The sequence below is a fragment of the Neofelis nebulosa genome, chromosome 10 (genome assembly GCF_028018385.1).
Source record: "Neofelis nebulosa isolate mNeoNeb1 chromosome 10, mNeoNeb1.pri, whole genome shotgun sequence".
NCBI lineage: Eukaryota > Metazoa > Chordata > Mammalia > Carnivora > Felidae > Neofelis > Neofelis nebulosa.
The window spans coordinates 28185041-28212453 of NC_080791.1; the positions used below are offsets into that span (position 1 = coordinate 28185041).

At 41.3% G+C, this 27413-nt stretch overlaps 1 protein-coding gene and 1 long non-coding RNA gene across 3 annotated transcripts in view; one reads left to right on the forward strand and one right to left on the reverse strand.

Moving 5' to 3' along the window:
- Positions 1-27413, forward strand: part of NTM (neurotrimin) — a 946316-nt gene that overhangs the window by 251401 nt on the left and 667502 nt on the right. The gene's annotated exons all lie outside the window — the stretch shown is intronic.
- Positions 10359-27358, reverse strand: LOC131487075 (uncharacterized). Its single transcript, XR_009249599.1, has 4 exons — positions 27084-27358; positions 22471-22637; positions 20032-20119; positions 10359-10741 (listed from the first exon to the last, which is right to left on the reverse strand). It is a non-coding gene; the product is annotated as an uncharacterized LOC131487075 (long non-coding RNA).

A 27413-nucleotide genomic window follows, 5' to 3' on the forward strand; every position in this document is an offset into this window, starting at 1 on the left:
GAGAGAACAAGAATCCTGTATTCCCAGGGCAGACAGCTTTTGCCCTAAATCCCCTGAAGCCCAAACATCCATGACAATAGCCAGTACTTGCCAAGGAAATGTGAGCTATTAGAGACGGTGAAGCTTTAATTCTGCTTCCAGATTAGTTGGAAAGCTTGGAGAACTCATCCAGCCAGGTGTGGGAATTGACAAAACTTACCTTCAGGAAGAACATGATGGCAGTACAGAAAGAGGAGGCAAAAATCTCTCACCCCCAACACACCTGAAATCAGCACAACATTACAAGAAAATCATCTAACTTAACTCATGGATTCCTCCCTAGGTGGCCCTGTCCACATCTAAGCTACAGCTCAGGGAGCCATAGCATCATTGGCCATACATAACAAAGTATTGTTTTAGACCTTGTCCACACAAGAGCAGTGCGGATGTGAACAAGTTACTTAACATCTCTAAATCTGTTTTCTCATTTGCAAATTGCAGGGAATGATAGTTTTTAACATTTCACAAAGAGTATTTTAATGTAATAATGTGTTTGGCACAGGGTTTGGCATGCAATAAATGCTCAATAAACACGGCTATTACCAATAATATTTTAAACATTCATGGGCCTTTGGCCCAAGTACATAGATATTTGAAAAGCTTTTAGGTAGAATCACGAGTGTGTGTGTGTGTGTGTGTGTGTGTATTAGAACTAACTGCTCATCAGTTTTATTTGGGGCATGTCTGGTGGCCAAGAGTCGGACACCCAAATGATACTCACGTCTATCATCCTCATGCTCAATACCAATTATCCTGCTCTCTAAGGAAATTATTGCCTCTGTCTGAATCTCATTATGTGTCAGAAGCATTGCTAGTCCATCCAGACCAAGTGCTACCTGAGTTGAAGACTGGAGAAGGGCACCTTTCTCACTGGAGACATAAAAACAAAAGGGCAGACTGAAGTATTGTCAAAGTTTATAAAAATAAAAAGGGGACACTGAGGAATGCCCTTAGCACAGAGGCACATGTCCAGTAGGAATGATGAACCAGGTACCTAAGAACTAGGGACATGAGACAAAGGTGAACAGAGTAAAGAGGATGGACATAGGTCCTGCAAAGAGGCAATCAGTGGACTCATTTGGTGGGCATCTTGTGAATGGTGTGTGGGTGTCAGGGACCAGGTCAAAGGGCTATAGGCAGAGCTATAGGCAGCTATAGGCAGAGTACCCAGCCTGTTACTAAGCTCTCTGCTAGGCTCATGGGTCGGAAGTACAGAGATCATGAGTAGTGCCCTTGTAAAGCTTGTTACCGAGAGTTTGGGGAATTTTTCCCTCATCCTTTTAAATGAAGATGACAGAGGTCTTCCCAGGGACTTAATAACAGATTCAATGAAGAGTAAAGCCGTGTGGTTGCAAATACATTCAAGAATTTTTTTTCTTTTTATCTTTAAACCAGCACAGAATGCCTAAGTCATTTCATATAAAGCTCTCTCGGTCTGATCATTGCTAGTCATGCTGGAATGGAGCCCAGTTTCAACCTAAGCCTGTGGAAGTTCTATCATTTCCTGCCCTCCATCCTCCAGGTTGGCATGGCTGTCCAGCCTTGGAAATGGTTTAATATAATGGACAAGTTATGCATCCTAACCTGAGGGACACCTGCTCTCTGAGCAGAGTTCTGAAAACAAGCAGCTCTATGATGAGGAAGTGTGCCGACGCGGATATCCATACATTGAATAATTGGCTGGCTGGGGAGAATAGGACACTCTGTTGCCTCTTGCTCACACTTATCTGCTTAAAATTGCTTCTACTGATGGAAGCCCCAGGAAGAAAGCAGCTCACTTACAAGAAACACCCTGGAGGATGCACGGATACATGCACACAATCTTGAAATGGGAGTATTTACATTTGGTTGGTTTGGCTGAACAGAGGATAGAACCTCATTTGTATTCCATTAGACTCACAATCTGTGCAAGAATAAAGGATCCACATTTGTATTTTGCTAAAGGAGGTTTATCAGTTAGGGCTAGGTTTAGGTGCAAGTAATAGAAACCTGAAAAACTATGGCTTAAATAATATTTTGCATATGTAAAATTCTAAAGATAGGCAGCCCAGTCTTGGTGGCTCTGTCGTCACACATGGCCAGTACTCCTCCGCAGCATTCTTAGTGTGATGCATGGCTTCATGTTCATCAGAAGTCCAGCCAACACATCATATGCCTTCCAAGCAGAACAAAGGGAATAAGGAAGGTCAAAGAGCATAAAACAACCACGTTTTAGGACAATTTCTGGAAGCTCCCACCCAACCTCTTGCTGGCTAGAACTTAATCACATGGTTACATCTAACTGCAAAGGAGGTTGGACCACACACTCCACTAAAATTTAGAGATTTTATAACAGTAATAATGGATATTGGGATAGAAAGTTAGCACTGTCTACTTTGGATCAGGAGAAATCTTTTATATTTATTGCCCGAAGACCTGATTTTCCCAAAAGGAGATGCTTCTCAAATATTTTTTTCTTTCTTCCAAGCCCCAACTTAATCTCTTGTGATTAATCTTAGCTACAAAGATTAAGTCCTTTTAAATTGAATCTAGGAGAAAATCTTGGAAGTTTTCAGGTCTTCTTGATCCTTCTAAGTTCTTGGTGTTACCTTTTGCCATACTTTGCCTGAGTTGGATACAAATCTGTGTAGTGAGAGTTTACCAGTCCTGATGATAAGTTTCACAAATGGCACTCTCATTCCTTAGTATTAATCTTCCCTTCATAGACCATACAGCCTACTAACGGAAACAAGATCTATAGCCAGAGAACAAGTCAAGACTTGAGAACTCTTAATGTATGACCCAGTCAAGATCCAACAGACAACTTTAGAAGCCTAGGTATTCTCTTTGTTATGTCCCCCCTGGGTCACATCATGATAATCACCTTCTGCACTGGGATCTCTTGGAGGTTAATTAGTTATGAGTATTGCAGGTTGAGTCTTTTATTGAATATTTTTTTCTCCTTATCTCTGGCACATTATAAGAAATTTTAACTAGAGTTTGTTAGGGATTTAGAATTTTTCCTCTCAAAATCTAATACTTAATGCTATCTTTGTGATATTATCCTTCAGAGTAAGGGAATCAGTTTGGGTGAAAAGAAATTAAAAGTAAAGCCATGCTTATAGAAACCAAAAGATTTCTCCAGTTTTTATGGTCTTAATCTGGTCCACAATAGGAAAACTGCTTTTCAATATTCTCTAGGAAACCCTGTTCTACAGGTCAGAGAGAAATCAATAATTAAGTACAGTATAGTGGTAAGTAACCCAGGGATGCATTTAGAAATATATGGATTTTAGTAGGGCTTTGTCCCCTGCTAAAATTTTACTTAGCCTTTCTGATTTTTAGATCTGTCACCAGTTAAGTGACCATAATAACACATAGAGTGGGGCATGGTGAAAAGTTTATGTATCAGACAGTGTATAAAGCATGCTTAGCTTTCTAAGTGTTCAATAAAAGTGTATGTGTAATAAGTGAACATACTGCCTAAAGTCCCCACACAGAGGAAACCATCCAAACTACAGAAAGTACCCAAACTGATAAAATTTTCCATCAGTCTAACTTCTCAATTTCAGTCTGTTTCCTGTCTATGTGATTGCTAGATATTTTCAAGCCAAGATGGATTTTTAAATCACAATGCATATTGTTTTCTAGAAGTTCCCTCTAATGTGTGTAAAAGAGATTAAAACCATTAAGAGATTGGAGTACTTTTTTTAAACTACATGTTTTCACTATAGACAGTAGCAGTTGACTCACAACTAGAAAGGATGTGGAAATAAGCACTGTAATGCTATCACTTTCCCCTTAATTAAGTCATTATTTCCCATTGTCATTCACTTTTGTTACTGCAATTTTCATCATTGTTTGGTCCTAATTATAAATTTAAATGCATTAAAGTTGCACAGCCAAGGAGCCTTTTACCTTTCCTCCATTTTGATTGGTTCATGAATTTTTACATGTTTGAGAAAGTCTGCTTTGTGCCTTTTAAAGCAAGTCAACTGCCACAATATTTTGTGGTCACATTTTACTTCCCTCAAATTTTGGTAGACACTGTCATCACATCATCCAGCATTGAATGTTACCTTGAAGAATAAGCTTGTACATACTTATTTAATTTTGTTCTAGTGGCTCTTTTTTCCCCCTAGATGCCAGAGAATTCATACTTTATCCTCAGTGTTCTATCATGTGGCAAGAATATATTTCAGCACCAATCATTTTGAAACAATTTTTCAAGGAACATGCACTGCCCCTTTGATCCACAGACTCAGTTATTCCTTAATTTCAAGGCCATTCTCCCAACCTTTGTACTTGAATATTATTTTAAGTGTATTCATTAGGGCTTCTGGTCCAGGGAAGCCACTTTTTCTTCTGTTTGATTCCCTCCATAGTCTATCTCCTCTTTAATTTCTTTGGTTACTTTGACTTCTTTCCCAGCATTTGCTGAGAGTACCTCAAGTCTTTCCTTTATGCCACTAACTGAACTGGCCATCGCATCCCCTCTTTTATTACTGACTGATTAGTCCTAGAACGATTCTCAATTTGGGCCTTAGACCCATAGTCCTCTTTTCTTATCTCAGTCTATCATTTTTCAATCTTTTTTTTAATTCTTATTTTATTTTGCACTCGTGTTCTTATTAAGTCATTGTATGAAACAAAGCACTCTTGGAGGATATTCTTAGGCATTTAAGCCAGAATTTCTTCCAAAAAGAGTTTTTCATTGACACCTGCAAGCAAGGTTCCTTTCTTTAGCTCCAATTTGTTCTTTTTCCTTTTTTCTGTGATATATTTGCAGCGTTGCCTTGGTGCTTTCTTTCATCTTGATTATTCTTGGGCATCTTTGTTCAGACCACCTATTTGTTCTGATAATTCTCTTCTCACTGCATCCCAAACCTGTTCCAGGAGCCAGAGGTTTGGTATTCTGTTCCACTTTTACCATAGCTTAAGGGCCCCAAAAGGGGGACAGGTCAAATGAGTCTGTTTGAAGTATTTCTTAATCATTGGGCTCTGATTTATCTGCTCATATTTTGTTAGATGTACACTTCCAAGGGGACTATCCTGAACTTCAGAGTATTTCACTTTGCAACTCTGAAGACTTCACTTCAGTCAGCAGGAAGCCAATCCTCTTTGAGAGGTTATTCTGTTTCTTCTTCACCCATTTTACCACTGTCTTCTGTCCCATGGACTTCAAACAGAACTTAATATGGGATGCATTGTATTGAAAGTGAGGCCCAACATAAGTGATTCTTGTGACTTGATTCAGTCCCTGAAGCTCAAACTTTTTTTATACATCTGTTCATATTGTCCTATCTTCCAAACTTAAAAAAAAAAAAGAGAGAGAGAGACAGAGAGTTCAGGTTTGTCGCATAGTTTCACACACACAACAAAAACACACAAAAAGCCATGCCATTTAGAAGAGGAAACAGCTGGACATAAAATCTGTTTTGGTCTTCTTAATGAATTAGAACTTCTACCATGGAGAACAATTTCAAAATCTTGAAGGGAGGGGTTCTGTTCTTTATGCTATGTTATTATGTTCAGCCAACAATGTACATTAGGGGTAGAAAGAGAAAATGAGATAGCTCAAAGTCATGTATATCCAAAGCTGCCCACCTCTGTCTCCTCAAGGCATCTCACCCCCTTGTGAGCTGTTTTGAGTTGCAGAACTCTTTTCAAATGAGCTTGGAGCACACTGGGTAAAAAGGAATGGTTGGTAAATTCTATTTCACTTCACCAGTGAGCTGAAAAAGCACTGGATAATATGTTATGAGTTGTAGATCTGTTTGATTGCATTGTTGCAAAGTGGGAATTGTTTTGCAACATAGATTCTTAATCACTGAGGCATCTATGATTGAATGCGTCGAAAATTGGCTGAAATTGAAAGTTAACTATACTGCAGACGGCTTATTCTGGTGTATAATTGAAAATAAATTCTAATAACTCTTCTCGAAAGAGCTGCTCAGAGGAAATTTCAAGCCCCCAGAATAAAAGTGCTTTCTCAAAGAGACTCCTCCTCTGCATAATGGAGTAATGTAAACAAAGCCTAACCTAGTTTTTCTGTGATTTGAATGCACTGACAAAAAAAAAAATTGATACTAAACACCTGTAAATTTATTTCGTAATGTGCTCCCCAAGCCTTTGTGCTGGAGAGGTCTTGTCACTTCTCTTTGAAGTCACTTTAGGATCATTTTACACAAAGACAGAAAAAAAAAAGCCATGAACTTTTGTAATCAAACAGCGTTGAGTTTGAATCATTGCTCTGGCCCTCACTAACTTAGTGACATTGGCAATTCATTTTTTTTCCCCAAGATTCAGTTTCAATCTCTGTAAAACAAGCTTGTAATATAATCTAATTTTCCTTGTTTTGTATAGCTGTTGTAAATATAAGAAATAATATATCTGCATGAACAGTACCTTGTATGTAGTTGTCACTCAACACACTAGAAATTATATATGGATATGTTTGTGTGTGTATGTACATATGTGTGTGTGTGTGTGTGTGTGTGTGTGTGTGTGTGTGTATGAAGTCTAGGTAGTCATTCATATATTCATATTTTGCTCAAATATTTGCCCAATTCGGCACAACCACAGGCAGGGACCAAGTAGGAGAATGAAGAGAAGACACCTATCCCAACCTAGGAAGATAAGTTTATTGCTCTGGTCTTGGATCCAAAAGTACTAGAGCTGTAATCCTGCCTTGGATATTAACCTCTTTAAATCTCAATTTTTCCATCTGTAAAAGTGAATAACTTTATATATTTTATTAGGTTGTGGTAAATAAAATAATGTACAGTGTCTGTCATACATGAGGTATTTTTTATTTATTTATTTATTTAAATTCAAGTTAGTTAACATACAGTGAAGTCTTGGCTTCAGGAGTAGAACCCAGTGATTCATCTCTTATATATGACACCCAGTGCTCATCCCCAAAAGTGCTCTTCTCAATGCCCATCACCCATTTAATCCATCCCCCACTCACCTCCCTGCCAGCAACCCTCAGTTTGTTATCTGAATTTAAGAGTCTCTTATGGTTTGCTTCACTCTCTCTTTTATCTTATTTTTTCCTTCCTTTCCCTTATGTTCATTTGTTGAGTTTCTCAAATTCCACATATAAGTGAAGGTCATATGATATCTGTCTTTCTCTGACTGACTAATTTTGCTTAGCATAATACCCTCTAGTTCCGTCCATGTAGTTGCAAATGGCAAGATTTCATTCTTTTTGATTGCTGAGTAATGTTCCACATACATATGTATACACACACACACACACACACACACACACACACCATCTTCTTTATCCAATCACCCATTAATAGACATTTGGGCTCTTTCCATATTTTGGCTATTGTTGATAGTGCTGCTATAAACATTGGGGTGCAATTGCCCCTTCAAAACAGCATACCTGTAACCCTTGGATAATACCTAGTAGTGCAATTGCTGGGTCATAGGGTAGTTCTATTTTGAATTTTTTGAGGAAACTCCATACTGTTTTCCAGAGTGGCTGCACCAGTTTGCATTCCCATCAACAGTGCAAATGGGTTTCCCCTTTCTCTGCATCCTTGCCAACATCTGCTGTTGTCCAAGTTTTTAATTTTAGCCATTCTGACAGCTATGAGGTGGTGTCTCATTGTGGTTTTGATTTGTAGAAGCTCTTAAATGTGTGCTTGTCGCAGCAACTTCAGGGGCTGCTCCAGAGCCCAATGGAGAAAGAATGAGTTTCAGAATAGGACAGACCCAGGTTCTCCCCAACTTCCTCCTTAATGGGCTACGTAACCTTGAGCACGTCTTCTGTGGGGTCACATTCTGGTATATCAAATGGAGATACTAACACCTTGCAGTGTAATAAAAAAGCTTTACTGAGATCACATGCATGGTAGGCACTAACCCATGCTAGTTTTCTTCTGAACTCCTCTCAAATTGTTGGCCTAGTTTTAGGCAGAGTTAGACTTTGATACTTGTTTTTCTATAGAATCAGGAATGGACAGATAAGTTATCTTTCAGGTCAGGTGAGAACCCAGATTTCTCATTAAAGCTGGCAACTTTCATCTCCAAAGAAATAGCCTCCTACCCACCTCTCAGCCTCAGAGTGGAACATCTGCTTCTCTTTGCCCAAGGTAAGGGATGCCAGTATGGCTGTCTAAGCCATTCCCTCTGTCTCCTGGCTAGTTCCAACAGTACTGTGCTTATTCCTTCTACAACAAAGTCCAGGGGTGCCTACCTTGCTCAGTTAGTACAGCCAGTGACTCTTGATCTCTGGATTGTAAGTTTGAGCCAAACATCAGGTGTTGAGATTAATTAAAAGTAAACAAACAAACAAAAACAAAAAACAAAAAAAACTAAAACAAAAACAATCAAACAACAACAACAACAAACAAAGTCCAGTAGGTCTGCACTGAATGGCCCAGATATCCACTTGTGGCTAGCTATGGATGCTACTCCCAAAGCTGTGTTTGTTTATTGTACATGGAAGGCTTCAGCCACTTGCCATGGGGAATGTTAAATTATATTTTAAAAAGTCAAATAACAGGAGGAAAGACACCTAGCTGCTAGGGAAGTAACCTTTAAGATCTCAAAGGATAGTGTATGCGTGTTACATATGCTTCCAGGCCTTAAATAGCTACATCGCATCTCCTTCCCTGCTTCCTAACCTGGGGGCGTCAAGCCCCACCTCTACTTTCATGTCTTTTCCAGGTGGCCTATTGTCCAGGCCACTCTTTCGGGTGCCCCTGCTCTTGGGAGGCCAGCAGCTTTATCTACTCACCCTTCCCTCCTGCTAGAGAATTAAGCCTGGCCTACAAATAGACAACTGGCTTCTTCTGACTTTAATGAAGGGTGAGTCTTACCTGCCCTTAATCCTGTTCTCTGCTCACCTCTGCCAGCACCTAACTTCTTTCCAGTTCTTCTGCTCAAGCCAAAAGAACACTTCCCTCAGGTAGATACTTTGCATGAAAATTTACCTCCCCAAAGCTATCTCTGGTGGTACACAAAAGAATGCATCCTGCAAAGATGTTATAAGGATGAACCAAAAGCAAGAGTCCTTGGAACAAATATGCTCTCAAAAATGGTAGAATTTTCTATTTGCTTCCTAGACTTTGATTCCAGTCCCTTCCTGTAGTTCGGCTTCTCTGTGGACTGATAACCAACAATAATAGTCCCCATCGATAGTTCCATCTCCTAAATAGCTACAGCTTACTGGGTGCCATTGGCTGCCCTGGACACAGAATTGTCTCCTTAGTGTGACCCCAGTTATCTAAGGACTTCCTTATATTTGACAAGTACTTGTTCTCATACAGTGTAAACTTTTCTGGGAGGAAGGGTACGGATGTATCGGTTCATGGAAATTATCAATTACAGAGAAGTTGTGCTCCTATTAATAAGCTTAGGAGTGTTATCATCATAGGGAGAATCATATGGGAGAGTCTACTGAATTTAAAACACTTAGGAAAACTTTATTCAAAAGTGGGCTTAGAAAGACATGATAATGATATGTTAATGATAAGCAAATCATATAAAGACAGCATTCCTCTAGAATTTCTCTGGCTTCAAGTCCTACCTATTATGATAGCCACCTATATCCCCTTTTGAAACACTTGATGTCATACTATGTGTATAGGAAAGCTAGATCCTAGTTCCAGGTGCTACTATAGAACTGGGGTATCTTGAACATTCTATTTGGTAGTGGTTTTATTATCTCTAGAATGGAGACAATATAATCCTCCCTGCATGCCATTTGAAACATTTTTTAAGTACAAATTTAGAAAATGGTAATACTAACAACAGTAATAGCTTAGATTCATGGAGCACTTACAGGCACTTTTCTGAAAACTTTTACATGAATTAACCCAATCTTTGCAGGAACCTTAAAAGGCTGGTTACTATTGTAATGCTCATTTGAAAAATGAGTTACTGAGGCATAGAGAGGTTGAGTAACCTCAAGCTGACCTCAGGCTGAGGTCACACAACTGGTGAGTGGCAAAGCTGGGGTTTAACACCAGGCTATCTGAGTCCACACTGGCACTGCTGTCTCATATCCCTCCCCAGCCAATTTGAGAAGGCAGTAGTCACAGCAGTACATGTAGAAGTATTCTAGAATGTGAAGATACTTGTTAACGCAGAGATAATTGCAGTCACACCATTTGGAATGCAAAGTGATTCTTTCTTTCTTCCTTCTTTCTTCCCTGGTTTGGGGCATTTACTAAGAATTTGCTGACTGTACCTTCTTCTCTTTGCTTATAACATTTATTTTCCAAAGAAAATCACTATTTATCAAATAGGAGTTGATAGTCAAAGTGGAAAGGCTGCTTCAATAAAGAAGTCTTAGAAGCCTAAAAAAGGAACATGTGCTACCTTTCACCTCAACCATAGACATCCTACCTAGTAGGTGAGATACTCAGACCTAGTCACAAGACCTAATGACTTTACTGTTAAGCCAAGAGGTGGGGGAGTCTCTTGCCAAAACATAAACTATGCATCTGCCCTGCCAGGCAAAGACCTCTTCTGACATCCTCTCTAGAGAGGTCTACAGTTCCTCAAAAGTGGGGTAACCAAATTCCCCTTATGGTTCTAGTGAGCCAGGCAAAGATGGGAGCATACATCCCAGGAGAAAGTGCAAGTAGAGATGCTCCAATTCTGAGAAAGTCTTTTTGTTTCCTTCTTCTGTGATTTTGTGTTGGTTTCATAACCTCCTTGCAGTTAGGCAGAATATAATCTTCAAAGAACTTCCTTACTCCTGAAAAGATTATGAAACCACATTAAAATGCAGCACTTCATCATGCTAAAATGATAAACATACTCACTTATTGTGACAAGAGACAAAGATTAAAAACAAAAATGGGTTCAAGAAAGTTTGAGATCCATACATCTCGAAACAGATTATCGACAGAGAATGTACAGAATTTGGCTCATTCTCATCCTTCGAAGGTAAAGCTCAGGGAGGATGATTATCTTTCCCAACAGAGGATCCTGTGGAGGCTCTCATAAGCCATATTTTGGTGCGGCCTGAACCATGGGGTTGACCCAATTTGACATTTCCTGTCTTGTTAATGAGGCTAACTCTACCCCACTGCTTTGAAAAAAAAGTTTGAAATGTGAATCTAGAGGCCAGACTGCAGGACCTCATACTCCACAGGTGACTTCAATTAAGTGCAGTGACTCCTAAACCTGGAGCTTCAGCTTTAGCTTAATATGGAAATTAGTATCAAAGGGTTCTAATGTCTATAGACGCCCTTGCCCCCTTCTCCAAAATTACTGAATCGAGATCTCCAGGAGAGATCTAGAGATCGGAATTGTTTAAAATCTTCACAGGTGATGTTGATGCCCAGCTGAGGCTGAGAATGACACATGGTTTCTTCTCATTGGTGCCCAAAGACTTATAGTGTCTACCATTTTTTTTCCTGCCAGATTACAGTGCTTAATGAGTTACTTGCTTTTTCCAGACACTAAAATTAGCACTGAATGTTTGCGATCAGTACACATACAAAAGGAATCATGGGTATAAGGTTGCTCAAGAGATCAGAAATTGGTCTACACAAGAAAACATGCACTCTTAGGAGGTGTCCTTCTGTGTTTGTTCACCACTTTAGGACAATTAATGGATGTCTACACTGTAACTACTTGCTAATTTCTCTGGTCAGACTTACATTCTGTACCCAGATCGACATTATGGTAATGGTGAAAATGATGGTGATTTCCTAAGTCGCTAGACTGAGTAGTGAAGTGATAGCCTGCCTGTGAAGTGTGAAGGGGCCTGAGGAGTTTCATTTGAATGTCCACCACTGTGACCTTGGATAAGTCACTACCCTTACTGAGCCTTAGGTTTTCGTTCGTTTGCTTGTTTGTTTGTTTGTTTGTTTTTTCTTATAAAAAGAAAGGAGTTAGAGGAGACTGGTGGTTTTCTAAAGGTATTTCACAATAGAACCCTTTTTAAATAAAGCAGATTAAAGGGGAATGTCTTTGCTGCAGGTAGGGGTTAGGTGGTAGAATCACAATACCATGACCTATGAGGTCTCTCTGAGACCACCCCCAAACCGTCTGCTCTGGTGAACTCTAAAGGAGGAAGGAGATCTGAATCTCATTAACTGAGGCTAATCTGGGGGACTTGAGCTGTCAGCCTGTATACCTTCTCCAATGCCAGCCCCTCTTTTTTGAGAAATAAGAGCAGAGATGGTGGCCATGAGTGGTACTCCAGATTGTAAATGATCCCTGGGTTTTCTTAAAGCTCCCGTTTTCTGGATTTTAAGATTTTTCTACTTAAAATGGCTCTTAAATGAAGTAGAGAGCAAAAAGAGATACCTATCAAATTTCTGATGATTTTTATGCCAGAGCCATTGCCTGCCACAAAATACAGCCACGGTGGAACAATTGATCAAGCTGCATGGACAGTGAGTATACCAAATGGAGACTGGAAAATGGGAAGGATTGAGAAGAGAGCTCCAGGCTGAAGCTCCATCAGGAGTCTTCAACATATTTGGAAGTAAAAGAAGTTTGGAGTTGAGTAGGTACTCCATTCTACAAACTGGAGACAGATCCAGATAGTTGCTTGTCAAAAGAATAACAATTTGGGGAAGTGCAAGAACTGACTTTGAAACAAATGAAACAATATAAAACTCCAATAAACTCAGGTATCACTCTGGAATTAATGGAGGACAAATTGGATCTGCTGTTAACTTAAATACCCATCTGCTCACATCCTGGAGCCCATAAATTTGTGGGGCTAATTAGTTGTTGCCATCCTAACAGCAGCAGGGGGGCTAACCACATTCCCTGGAGTTTTGTTACACACAAGTCCATTTCCCTGCCTCCTCACACACCTGAGCTGGAGGAGTAGGGAGAGGAATGGAGATGGCCCATCCTGGAGTGATCCAAAGACTTTGGATAACATAGTGATGGGCATCCACGTTCTCATCTTGACCTTCCTGAAAGATGGTATTGAGAAATCTCCAAGCCTATTTACATTTTCTTTACTATTTTTTCCCATCACATTTACAACACCATTGCTTTTTCTCATCTATCCAATTATCATCGTGTTCCCTCCCTCGGTCCCCCTCTGCTGCCTGACTTGACTTCTCTAAAAGCAATTCTGTCTGTACCAGGAACGTGAAGCCTTAATATAGGCTCTTCAGCATAATCGTTTCTTAATTAAGTCAGGCTATGGCTCGGTTTCCCAGAATCGTTTCCAGAGGGCTTAATTTTACTTCTGCTCAAAATTAATATTTTACATTTTACTCTTAAAAGAAACAAACAAAAAAAAAACTGAAAAGGAATTTGAGAAGAGGAGAATGAGAAAAGGGACCAGGGAAAAGAGAGATCATATTTCAGCTCCCATTACAGAACTATTGAAGCCTCTGTTGTTATTTTCAGCAAGTAATACTCAATCTGTGACATTCACTTTAGCAAAACAAAGCATGGATCAAGGTAATTAAATGGCACAGCTCAGAGTGAATTAAAGGATGATTCTATCAACAGGAGACACCTGCTGATCTGACACTTTCCATGTGCCTGCTTTGTCCTGGCTGTGCCTGCCCTGGCCCAGGGCTATGGGAAGCCTGCTGTTTCAGCACACAGTGTACTGGGTGCACCTGTAAGCAGGCACAGTCAGAGCTCCAAGTGCTTGTCATGAAGGCAGAAAACCCAAGAGACAAATGATATTACTGACATTATATCTTCTTCCACAAGACTGACCAACTACTGTTCTGTGCCCTGGCCTGGAAACTCCCTGGGGGCTCTCACTAATAACTGTGGGGCACAGAAACTTGCAGACACATTCACCTTGAGTCTGTAGGAAGCACATTCTCCTGTAAGAAAGTGAAGGACTTCTGACCCAACCCAACAACCCTGCCTGTTATGCGTTCAGCCATTCACCGACTGTACCCTAGACTGTGTCCAGCTGCTGGAGCTCCAACAACAGCAAAACATAGACATGGGTGCTGCCTTCATTAAATCTGCCCATCCGTGGCTCACAGAATATGGATCAGGCCAAGAGTTTACTTGTACAAACTTGCTCTGAGCATGTATGGGAGAGCTATGTAAAGGAGATCTGGGAATCCTCAAACAGAGACCAGAGGTATATCCTGGAGGTATATGTTGCCTAAAAATGGGTCTGGCTTTTTACAGTATGGTCATAATCACATATGCACAGAGATTCTGTACTTCTTTTATCATCCTGCACTTCTTGTCGTTATAAGACCACCTCTGCAGAATCTTACAGGAGGTTACACAGTGCTTGGACATGGGGAGGGGGAATCTAGTAAGAGGCTGAGGGGCTGGAAATTTTGGTGCTATGACTTTGGCTTAATATGTAAGAGGCTAGGTGTGAGCTCCCTGAGAGATTTCTTCCTGTTACCCTTGGCCATCCCTCCCTCCTCTCTTGCTTCCCAGCCAAGAGTGGTGCTCTCTGAGGTAAGGGTTGGTGGGGGGGGGGGGGTCGGTGCGGACAATGGAAGTCACCTGGAGGGACCAGATATACTGAGTTCTTACCCCTTTACCTAACCACATGGAATATGTGAATCAATGTGAACATATGGGATAAATAGCTGGACGTGAAATCTATGTGATCACCTAAAATCCTGGTTCCAGTAGAATGTGATAGGATGTTGGGAAATTTCATTCCAGAGCCTGTGACTGATGTTGTGCCATAGTATTTCCTCTTCCCTCGTTTGCATGACTGGTTATAACCCTTCATCCTCCTCTACAAAGTACCAGTGGAAGGGGGTCTCTGCTACTCAGCCTGTGCCTGCTGAGGAGGCTGCCCAAATTCATTACTTGCTACAAAAAGTTTACTGTACAAATACTACATAAGATTATTGTGCAGTATACTAGCAGGGATTGAGAATTCCTTTCATACATGGATTTTCATCAGAAGAAAATTTTATTTCTTTGAGGAGTGGATTTATTACAAGGGGCTTAGTTTATAGGATTTCTCAATTTCTTTTTGTAAATATTTTATCAGCATGATAGATTTGTCTTAACAAGATTGAAAGGTACATTTTCCTTTAGCCATTTGGTGTGCGAAGAGAAATGATTTTTTTCTTCCCTGAAAAAGAATTTAGGATGGCAATAAAATCATGTATGTTCAGGTACTTTATAATGGGAATGGAGACATCCTCATTTATCCCATCTTGTGCATTGTTAGCAAATGCTCCTTCTGCAATAGGCAGGCTTGACATATTGCCAAACATGGGCTCTGCCAAGCCTCACTGGACTGACATCTGGGGGTCTTTATGTTCTTGTCCATACAGAAAGATCTATGGAGGGAACACTTCCTTTATGAACTTCATTTGTAGTTAGTACACTTCACAATACACATGAAGTAGATATTATTATTAGCCACTTAATAGTTATAACAATTGAGGCACAGAGAAGTTAAGTGACTACCCATGGTGATATGAGATGGTGAGATTTAGTTTCAGTGACAAGACCGGGTGCTTGAGACCCTATCATGCCTCCATAGGTCCTCCCTCTGGAGAGGCACCTCCTTTCTCCTGTCAGAAGTGTTTACTATTCTCAGCCTGTCTACAAAGCACAAAGTCCTGCTGAAGCATAGCCCAGTGGCTGGAGAGAGGGGAAAGGCAACAAGCATTCTGACAAATGTGCGAAAGGGTATTTCATTTCAACCTCAGGTTTCACATTCAGGCCTACGTGCCAAACGGGAAAGGAATTCTGAGTATTATACCAAACTCTGCAAAGTCTTCTCTACCTTCAAGCCAGGTCTTACTCTTTTTACAATCACCCAATTTTAAAACACATCTCCACCATAGAGCCCTCTTCCAATGATTTAATTTGACATTCTAGTTCTTATGCATTCAGGTCTACATAGCTAGTTTTGTAGGTGCTCTTGGAGATACATATATATTTATACTCATATATATATATATATTCTCTTCATTGTATCAGAGCTTGGGAAGGGTCAAATATTGTATTTCATACCATTCTACCAATAGGATCTTGGATAGGTCTGTACATACTGGGTTACATGGAGCACACAGAATGGATAAAGGTTAATGTTGGGGACTGGATCATGACCCCAATACCATTCTACACCATCAAAAAATGTCCATGATGCTTGACCTTTGAAAACAAAAATAGAAAGCTTAGATTCTATTAAGAGTATGAAACCCCAAGACCAATCTTAACTCTAGATACATATATAGAGAGGCACACCTGTAAGAGGCTAAAAAAGTGAACTTTCATATTTAGCACAGAGACGTGGACAAGAAGGGAAACATATTTTGTGAATAGGCTTTAAGGGAAAACACACAATTGATCATCTAAGACAAGGGTCAGCAAGCTATGACCCTCAGGTCAAATCTGGCCAAGTTACCTGATATTTACAATGAAGTTTGACAGAAACCACACTCACTCTTTTGCATATGATGTAGGGCTTCTATCATACTTCAACAGCATGGTCAAGTAGTAAGGCACAGACAGCATGACCCAAAAGCCTAAATATGTGCTACATAGCCCGTTTCTCTGCTTCTATTTTTGATGCATGCACTTTTCTTCTAAACTTCACATGGAAAAATCTCTGAAAGTCCAGCTCCCTTCCCCCACATACCTTAACCCACTTTCTTTCCCTTCCACACATAACAATTTGAAAAGATGTCCAAGACTTCCATTTTTGCAAGCCAGCCATTTCTTCAGATTAGTCAGTGCCATGGTCTACTTAGATGCAGATTTTACATGAAGTTCCAGATTTTGTTAATTGTACTTCACGGTTTTAGAGTACATTTCAGCATAAAAGGTACAAAAATTACTTGTGCATTGTCTCTCACTTAGCTTCTTTTTGCTGGATCCCGCAATTTGGCCAGGAATTTCTGGCATAGGTGTGATACTCATCAGACAGTTCTTGATAACTCCAACCAGAAATGTAGAGTGGGAAATTGAAAAGAAATGAACTCTAGAGGGGGTTTCAATCTCAGCTTTTTCAACTTTTGGAGTTTTGTTTCAATTTTAACCTACTATACCCAGTATGACATATTTCTTGGTTTTTTGGTATTAATTTTTATATTATAGAAGAAATACAAGGATGTGTTCACTATTCCTGGGTCATGTTCACACCATAATGTGTTCAGTAAGGAATGTGTAAAGCCCTCAGTCCAGAATTATATGGAGACAGAAAATATGAAAGGGGGCATGGAGCCAGTGTGCTGCCTTGCAAGCTCCCAGACCTGAAGTTGTACAGAAAGAGGTTTGCTTTCACACCCATGCAGTACCAGCTGAAAATTCTGGGTTAACTCATATGAAGTCTCACACATTTATCAGTGGGATTATATCCCCCCCCAACCTTCCTTAACTAAAGGTCAAGTGAATCACGGAGAAGGGTCCAGAAATAGCAAAGCAAGTCCTTGAGACTCAGAGGCATTTGATCCAGGGAAAATACCAGCCCTGAGCAAAGAAAGAAATTCACAACTTTCTTCAAACTTGAGAGTATCACCATTAAGAATCTTCTTATGTGCACAAATAGACCTCAATAAATTATAAAATTTTGCTAGGGGTGAACAGTGCATCTCTCACTTTGGGGAATGGCATTACAGAGGGCAACCACCACACCTTGGGCTAATGCAGAATGTTATAGTAAACAGGCCTTTAAGGGAACCCCTTAACTTCCAAGACAAGGAAGGGCAAAGTATGAGAAACAACCTGAGGAGTAAGCAATCTGACATACAATGAATTCCCAGTCTGTTAGGTATAGTGCTTTTATACGTAATCTCATTTGATTCCTGCCACATTTCTGAATTATATAAATCATGTCCATTGAATAAATGAGAAAATTAAGCTTTATCAGAGTTAAACAATTTGTCCAAAGTTATACGGTTTGTTAATGCTGGAACTGGATACAAATTCATATCTGATTGTTCACTACACCACGCAGGGTTGAAATACTATTGTTCCTAGCTCTTTTGGGTACCAAAGCTTAGAGAAGAATGTTGACCTTTCTGTACCTTGTAGGTAAAGAGTTGTGTTTTATTTTTAACCTACTAATGATGATTTTAGTATTTATTTTAGGTAATTTCGTTTGTGTGTATATTGCATCCTAAGCTAAGTACAGCTTAGGACCTAATTTCTTTTTTAAAAATTTTTAAAGTTTATTTATTTATTTTAAGAGAGAGAGAGAGAGAGAGAGAGAGAGAGAGAGAGAGAGAGAGAATGAGCAGGAGAGGGGCAGAGAGAGAGGGAAAGAGAGAGAATCCCAAGCAGCCTTTGTACTGTCACTATAGAGACCAGTGAGGGACTCAAATCACGAACCTCAAGATCATGACCTGAGCTGAAACAAAGAGTTGGATGTTTAACTGAATGAGCCACCCAGGTGCCCCAATCTAATTTCTGTTTGTAACATATACTCTTACCAGCCCCATCACTTTTTAAATACCAAGGTAATTTAATGATCTTACTAGGAAAAGAGAAGGGACAAAAACATGGATGGTGGCATGTAGGCTGTCACCACATTCTTTTCTTTCATTATACTTCATTATGTGGCATGAAGATATAGAACCTGAGATTTGTTGCACATTCCTCTTGAATTCATGAACTGCTTTTTTTCTGGCACATCTAGAAAGAGGAAATAGAAGAATAAAAATCACGCTGGGTCGCGTGAATTCAAATCGAAGCCAAAAGAAGCTGACAAATACTGAAGCATGAGCCGGAGACAAAAGTGGGCCCGTGGCGCCTGCCGATGTTGCGTCTAGGGTTGTTCATTTCATCATGTCACACGCCAGGTGCGTGGTGACAGGTTGTTTTGCTGACAACCACAAGTGTTCAGTTAAGCACTGCCACTTCCTTGATAACACTGTAGTGGAAGATGGAAAGATTTTTTTGCCTAAATTTGAGTAATAATAATGGTAGTGAAAACACATGGCACAGTTAATAGTAAGTAGGGAATTTACTTCAATCAATTAAATCTAAAAGTCACTGCTTTGATAACCATATGTGAGTTTAAGATAGAGGAAAAAGCGGGGCTTCCAGAAACAGAATGCAGTATTTGCTTATGAATGTTGGTGGGGGGAGAGTGGGAATAGGTATTGATCAGATAAGAAATGGTTTGAGCCTTCCCAAGGCCCTTTCAGTACCTGGAGAGAGCTCCATAATTCATAATCCTGAAATGCATAGGCTGATAATTGCCTTAATCACTGGAGAAACATGGCTAAAACGAACTGAAATAAGCCATAAAACTCATTACAAGATAACAAGATTCTATCTATTCTCTGAGGTCACGTTAGTGTTCCATAAGGTCAAGGAGTTAATCACCTCATTCAGTAGAAGCAGATAGATAAGAAACTGGTGGTGGTGGTGGTGGTGGTGGTGGTGTGTGTGTGTGTGTGTGGTGTGTGGTTTAAATGTTCCTAAATTCCAAGACAACAGAGATGGCCAGGTAGGTGAAAGGAAAGTGAATGACAGTTTATGAATAATCTATGGTTTTGTGCTTTCCTTTCTTGACTTTTGGAGCACAAACGTCCAAGATATCAGTTATTGTAAAATGGATTTGTTTTGCAAAGTTACCATTCTGCACACTGAACCTCCTCCCATACGATTCAAGTGGCCTGTCAACAGGTCAACAGTGGTTCAGGGCTATGGCTTGAAAGTCTGAACAAACAAACTTCTTTCCAACTGGCCTGATAAAGTGAACTATAGACAGTTACACAGGAAGAAATCTTAGGTATCACTCACTCTTACTTCCCCAGTCTTTCCAATGAGAGAAACAAAGCCCAGGGAGATGTAGTGCTGTCCAAGTCTCTCCTGCCATCCACAGTGGACTGGAACTATGAGCTAGAACAGGGTGCTATTTCACTAAGATATTAGGTTGTAGGGGAGGGCAGGGAAGACAGAAGCAGCAAATGTTGGGAAGATACAATCTCCATCTTCCCCAAGGATTCGAAGAACAATGCCATGTTAAATTGGGGCATCACATCCTCGCATCCGTAAGGTGTATGTTGGTGAACCTGGCCCAGGGGCTTTTGTTGCTCCTGGATTTTTGTCCTGATTTGATGCAGGAGACCCACACTCCTCTTCCCCCTGGGCCCTCACCTCTAATTCTGCTCCTTTGTCTTCTCTGTAGCTTCCAAGACCCCAATCTTGCATTTAGATCTAGACGTCCCTGTTTTCTCAGTAAAGCCTGGAAAAGAGCAAAGATAACCAAACTGTTTATGAGGAAAAGTGAGAGTATGCACCTGGTTCATAGAAAGTTCTCCATAAAGTCATCATCATCATCATCATCACCAGATTAAGGAGGGTTGAGGGATGTAGGGAGACAAGTGACTGGCTGGTTCTCATCACTGCTACGCCCTCATTAAAAGAAATGAGCTAAAAATGCGACAGGAAAAAATGTCTATGTTTTAAAAAATATATAATTACTGGTCAATTCTGTTGCATAATTCAAGGAAACATCTAAAAATCCCTCTGCCTTCCTCACAGGATGATAAATGAGACATTTTTGGGGGACACGGGGCGACTCCAGTGCCAACTCAAAATGTTTTCAGGCTTTTTGATACCATTAATCATCAATATAATGAAATTTACTGATCTGGATTCCTAGATTTTTCTTTATGTCTTGTTTTTTATTTTTTTATTTTTTTACATGTGGTTTGAAACTCTGTAGATGAAAAAGACCAAGACTACTGCCTTTTTTTAGTTAACATAACAAGAAACTATTTCCTGGTTTCTTCAATTACCAACTCATCTTGGAAGTATTTACTTTAAGATTGCTTTGTGAAAACAATTTAAATTAAGCTCCCAGAATATACATCTATCAAGGATTTACTTTGATAGATTCTGTGTAGGTGGTTTTTGCAGAATTAATCCTCCGTAAATATGTTTTTGATAATCAGTTAATTTTCATGTAACATGCATTAACCACCATATAAGCTCTAGTCAAGTGTATCTAGTAAAAAAATATTAATAATAATCAAAAAGTTGAATAAATCCTAACCAGTGATTAAATTAGCCACTTGCTATTATCTGTGGCTAAATCAATTGGATAAATTTAAAAGTAATTTTTTAAATTGTTTTTATTTATTTATTTTTGAGAGACCACAAGGGAGGGTCAGAAAGAGAGGCAGACACAGAATCCAAAGCAGGTTCCAGGTTCCAAACTGTCACCACAGAGCCTGACATGGAGCTTGAACCCACAGACTGTGAGATCATGACCTGAGCTGAAGTTGGATGCTCAACCAAGTGAGCCACCCAGGGGCCCCTAATGTTTATTTATTTTTGAGAGAGAGAGAGAGACAGACAGAGCACAAGTGGGGGAGGGGCAGAGAGACAGGGGACACAGAATCTGAAGCAGGCTCCAGGCTCCAAGCCATCAGCACAGAACCCAATGCGGGGCTTTAATCCACAAGCCTTGAGATCATGACCGGGGATGAAGTTGGATGCTTAACTAACTGAGCCACCCAGATGTCCCTGTAAATTTTTTTTTTTTTTTTTGGGACAGAGAGAGACAGAGCATGAACAGGGGAGGGGCAGAGAGAGAGGGAGACACAGAATCGGAAACAGGTTCCAGGCTCCGAGCCATCAGCCCAGAGCCTGACGCGGGGCTCGAACTCATGGACCGCGAGATCGTGACCTGGCTGAAGTCGGACGCTTAACCGACTGCGCCACCCAGGCGCCCCAAGTCCCTGTAAATTTTTAAGTGGGATTCCTTGGATGCCAAGGATAGATTTTATTCACTGACATTGGTAGGATTCTCGGATATACATTCAGCTCAGGGCTAATAAGTTTAAATGTTTGCTTCCCGGGGACAAATGAAGAAAGCATAAAAGCCAAAATGAAATCCACTAGGAAGGGAGTACTTAGGTCAGTTCATCAGCTGTGCTGTTCCAAGGAGCTCTGTGAGCAGTTCTGTACAGACCCAAGACCTCTTGAGGTGGTCTCCAGACGTGCTGCCCTCATACAGGAAGCTGACACTCTTTTATCAGAACCCTTAGAAAATGGGCACGGGAATTGGGCCTGCATCCAAGTTGTAGATCTAGGAGTTAACAACTTGTGACCTGGGGCAAATGACAACCTCCCGGACACCAGTTTCCTCTTTTGTAAAATGGGAATGTAAAATAATTTTGACCTTCTAAGCCTTCATATGAGTATCAAATGCAGTGCTAATTTACATGAAGAGAACATTTACACTGTTAGGCGCATAATAGGTACACTATACTTGTGATGTTTTTCCATTGAGAAAGGGCTTGGGATAATATAGCCTGATGAGGCTTGCTTGGCAACCAAATGCATCTTTTAGGAAGTTGGTATCCAGATAATTCTCAGATTTCCAATAGCTGCCAAACAGAACCACATAAGATTGTGCTCTGTCTTGGTTCTCTTGGCATGAGGTCCAGATCCAATTTCACACAGCTGATGGCTCACCTTCCTAAGCATTCAACCCACCTTTGTTTTAATCCTTTTGGAAGATTGCTGTTAGGCCATGTTGCCAAATGGGCAGAAGTTCAACTTGGAGCAAGATGCCACCTGACTCACCTTAATCGTAGAAAGAGCCAGAGTGGGTGCTGCGTCGAGGAGAGATCTATCCTCTACTTCTCTTACTTTCTTGGGTGTTCTGTGGAGTTGGAATGCTAGAGCTAGAAGCCCTGGGGAATGGCTTACTCCAACAGGCCCTGCCTTGGCTGCTCAGGGTTCCCTTGGCCCTGAAGGGAAGAGGAAGGAATATATCCACAGTCTTATCAATAAATAAGCAAACAAGGGAAGTGCACCACACCATGTGTTTTCACCTCCCGGCACTGAGGCAGGAATCTTCGCAAGCAGAGGGGCTCCAGACCCTCAGTCCAGGAAGCAAACCTTGGAACATGTGGCAGCTTCTCACAGTCACTCCACCTTCAGAAATCCACTTAGAATGCAACCTGTGTATCACCTTTGTCTTTTACTGTTCTGCCAGACTGTTTACTCGAGCAACCTTATTACCAATCTCCTAAAAATCCCCATAAAATCCATAGATCATAGGCTATAGCATTATTACAGCACCAGCCTACATGATGAGCCTCTACAATTACTCACCAGGGGCTAGAGGAAGCCGGTGTGGTCACCAGGTCCCCACTGATGTACAGCGTGTGGACCGCAGAACCATCTCCAGAAAGAACGAGAAGGAAGGAAAGAAGAAAGAGTTCCCAGCAGTCTCTCGGTTAAGTTCTCCTTTCTTAAGGATCTTTTTCTAAAGGGGTTCTTTTTCTTTCCCTCTTTGTTCTTTCAGTTTTAGATATATTCCTTCACCCACTGTCTCTCTTCGCCTCAAGAAACAGATGTGGGACTTGAGAAAGACAACTTCATAGTTGTCGGCTCCCACTGGGGGCTGACAGCAGCCGGTGGGCCGTGGGGAGGGTGAGGCTCAGGCCTGGCTGGCTGCAGCTGTGGGAGAAATCTCTGATGAATTTCAAAACCTGCCTCTGCTTTGGATGTGATCAACAGTCACAGCAGGGCTTCTGTGTTTGACTATATGAACAAGCTCAGAGGGAGGGAGAGAATACCGCCCCTCCGCTCCTTCCCTCCCCTGCCTCAGCTGAGCGAAGTGTAGGGCACAAGGAAATGTGTCTACCACACAGGGAAACGTGTCTACCTCTATGCAGTGGGCATGTGCCTTCCCCTAACAGAAGGTGGGCAAGTGCTGTGCAATCAACATGCAGCATGCTGCAGCTGTCTCCAGTCCTCAGCTGAGGAAAGTAGGAGATCTTTAGAAAGATGTAGAGGTGGGGCCAGCCCTTGGCTCCTCCGAAATGTCTTGGGCAGAGAGCTTGAGACCCCCATGCATGTGGGGTCCTGGAACAGCTTCCAGTATAAGAACAAAGGTGGGGAGGGCACCCAAGAGCACCCTCTTTGATATCTGCTTCCTCTGCCTCCTTCTAGGCTTTCCAGAAAAATGGCTTATAGAATGCATTGGTGATAAATATTGCTGAAAGGAGGGTGTGAATTACAAAAGTCCATGTAATCAATCAATCAATAAACAAACAAACAAATAAATAAACCCTGTCTCAGGTTTTTATAGCCTCCAGCCTTATTACAAAAGTGGTTGTGGCACTCACAGAGGTGTTTGTTAAATATTCATAGATTAAGCACATAATGCCTCTCTCTCCAATATAAGAGCCTTGTGATTTTCCTGCCCATAAAATGGGTTGTTCATCTTTTGGTTAACTCAGCATAACTACAACACGTGTCTTCTGCACGCAACTGTACTCGGTGATGCTACTATAAGATAACCTCGTTTCTGTCCTCCAGAAGCTATTGGTTGGATCACAGGATTCCTTTTTAAAGGAATAAAGTCAATTCTCTGACAGTAGCAGAGGTGGGAGAAGGGAACACTGGCCTCTTTTTCTTTTGGCTGTGGAAGCCTCTTTCATAGAAGGTTTTCTCTCTAGGCACAGCCCTAGGAAGACAAGGAAAAGCCAGGTGGACCTCCCTGCTCAATGGCAGGGCCAGTACACTCATATCTGTTCTAGGTCAGCCTAGTAAGAGTTAAAGAGACCTCACAGCTCTCAAACCTGTCATTTTAATGGGAAATAACTCCTGCAGACCATTTTTCTAAGAACTTCAGAAACCATCTAATGCAGTGCTTCTCTAAGTCTGGTCTCCTACCAGAACAATCATCCATGACTCTGTAGAAATGCAGATTCTCAGGCTATTCCTCAGACCTACCCAATCAGAAATAGGAACAGCTTAACAGTCTGTGCTTCCACAGCCCTCCAAGGTTCCCGGTTCTCAAATGTGACTGCATGTTGGAATCACTTGGGTGGTTTTTAAAAACGCCAACTCCTGGGTCCTACTCCCAGGGATCCTGATGTCATTGGATGCGATGAAGTTTGGATAGCAGGATTTGAAAACCTACTTAGGTGATTGTAATGTACAAAGTGGAGAAGTCTAAAAGTGCAGCTGCTGAGAAAAAGGGCGCTAAGATGCTTACCCTACCCCAGAACAACTTCGGCTGCTATGCTTTTTTGTTTTGTAGAATTCAATTTCCAGACATTTTCACAGTCATTAAGGAAAAGATGCTAATTAGTAACATGTAAGCTGGCACCTCTCACCTTCCTTTCTGGAGACATCTCACAGATAAATAGGCAATGTTTAGCCAGGCGAGGTCAGTAGCAGTTCCTGGGGCTTGCTGGAAACACAGGGTAGTGGCTGGCACAGCTGGTTTCGCATAGGTGGCTGTGCTCTACCGCTTTGTGTCAGAGTCACAGAGGGGGCTGCAGGCTTAATGCAGAAAATGGGTTGTACTGACACTCAGTCTCAGGCCCTCTCCCCTGACATTGCTTCTCCTCCAGTCCTTATCTAGAAGTGGTGGAAAAAGAAAGGTGGAGCTGATCTGGAATACAATTGAGATCTCTTAGATGTTTAGCATGTGATGGTGTCTGATTGTGAAAATTGATAAATATACCTACTGCAAAGAAAAGAAAAAGCTACCCAGCCAAGCTCTGTGTGAAGCAATGAAGGGAAAGGAAAAAGCATTACTCAGAGGAATTCTGGTCTCCAACAGAAACCTCAGGACAGCATAAATCCAGTTTCCTTCTGACAAGCTGGCACCAGATTCATTGTTCATCTTGGCATGTGCCCCATCTCACCATGGACATGTTTTCTAGCTCTTGGGAAGTCCTCCTCCCCCATCCTAGGACAGAATGTGAGAACACATGAGCCAGAGACTTTCCACTATTCCTCATGCATTCACCAGAAACCAGCTAACATTTCCTTGGGCCTCAGTTTTCCCACCAACAGAGTGTTAGTAGCAGACCTCTCTCTCTCCAGAGCTTGGAGAAAATGTGGGTAGGAGAGGTAGAATTTGCATTTCACCAGTGTTCTGTGTCAGAGAAGAAAAGAACATAGAAAAAAGTCTGAGAGGTTCCACCCCACCTCCATCCCATTTGGACAGCTGGCTGGAAAAGAAGTTTAAGATCCATCCCACTGCATTTTAGAACCCTTACCTAAACATACTGTACATCTAGGTAATCCTACATAATTTTTCTACCTAAATAGACTCAAAAGCAATCCTCATTTCTTTTCCTTCCAGCAATATAGTGGGGACTGTGATATGTACCTCTGAACTAAGAGAATATCTGCAGATCTGTAGGAGTCATACCCCCAGTGGCATGGACAGAGATGGGGGATGACACAGATCCTTGACCATACATGGCCTGTTGCAGAGGTGCTGTTGATGGTCACAGACCACGGATGTGGCATCAGGGCTCATGTGGATGGATTTGCAGATTCCCAGTGGTATAGAAAAGCAGTGTGGGTGTAAGGGGAGAAGAGGGACACTGCTGAGCTCTCGATCCAAGCACTTTCTTTTGCATTCTATCTCCTTAGAAGGCTCAGAAGCCATCAGAGGGAGGGTGTAAGAAAAACTAGTCTTGGCTCAAGACCAGAGCCAGTATGGGGCCCAAGTTTGGAGTAAATATGCAATTGTCAGTTAAACCTTTCTCCTGGGAGTGCCTGGCTGGCTCAAGATCAGCATGAGACTCTTGATCTTGGGGTCATGTCCCACATTGGATGTAGATAAATATCAACATAGGTATAGATATAGATGATATAGATATATAGATATACATAAACCCTTCTCCTGGAAGATGATCAACTTCTATGAAAAGTACTTGAACTACATTTTGATGTGTACATTTCAAATTTGCTGAGTCCTCTGTGCTCTATGATGGGCATCCTTTCTTAACTCTCAAAGGCTTAGGAGATTTCCTGGCTGTGGGACTGAATGGGTTACCTGGCCATACTTCATACTCACTGTTATAGTCAGGAATGGAGATCTAGAGAAGTAGAGCTTCTTCAGTTAAAATCATTTTGCACAGTTAGGCTGTCACTCCTTGCAGTTTTACGATGGCCCTATAAAGAGCAGCCAAAAAACAACAACAACAACAACAACAACAACAACAACAACAACGGAATGGATAGGGCTTGTAGTGCCTTGCGTGGGCACTGAATGTTAAGTCAGCCTCATCTGCAGAGTGAGTTCCTGTCTGGGTTCCCAACTCTTCACAAAGGTGGGCATCTGACCCCCACCTGCGGACATGTCAGCTTCAAGAATTCCATGGCAGAGGTGCTCTGCAGTGCAAACAGGGACTAACCAAAGGCCATCTTGTCCTTACCTTGGAAATATGGGGGACAGAAGGTGGTCAGCAGATTTTTAATGCAGCACTGCAGTGGGAACAGCTCAAAAAGGGCCAGCGTCTTCTTTGAAGTGTTCCCTGATAGTCTCCATGGAATTCCAGGTTTTTTTTTTCTTTTATATTATTCTCAGCACCCAAATGAAAGATACGGGTGCCCTGTCCTCCAATAGCACCCTGTGACTGCCCCTGTCCTGTCAGCTCTGATGTCATATTGTGACTCAGCGACTCCTCGTCTGTTTTCCCTCTAGACTCGAAAAAGGCAGGGATCATAGCTTTCATCTCTGCAGTCCCAGAGCCATGACAGTATCT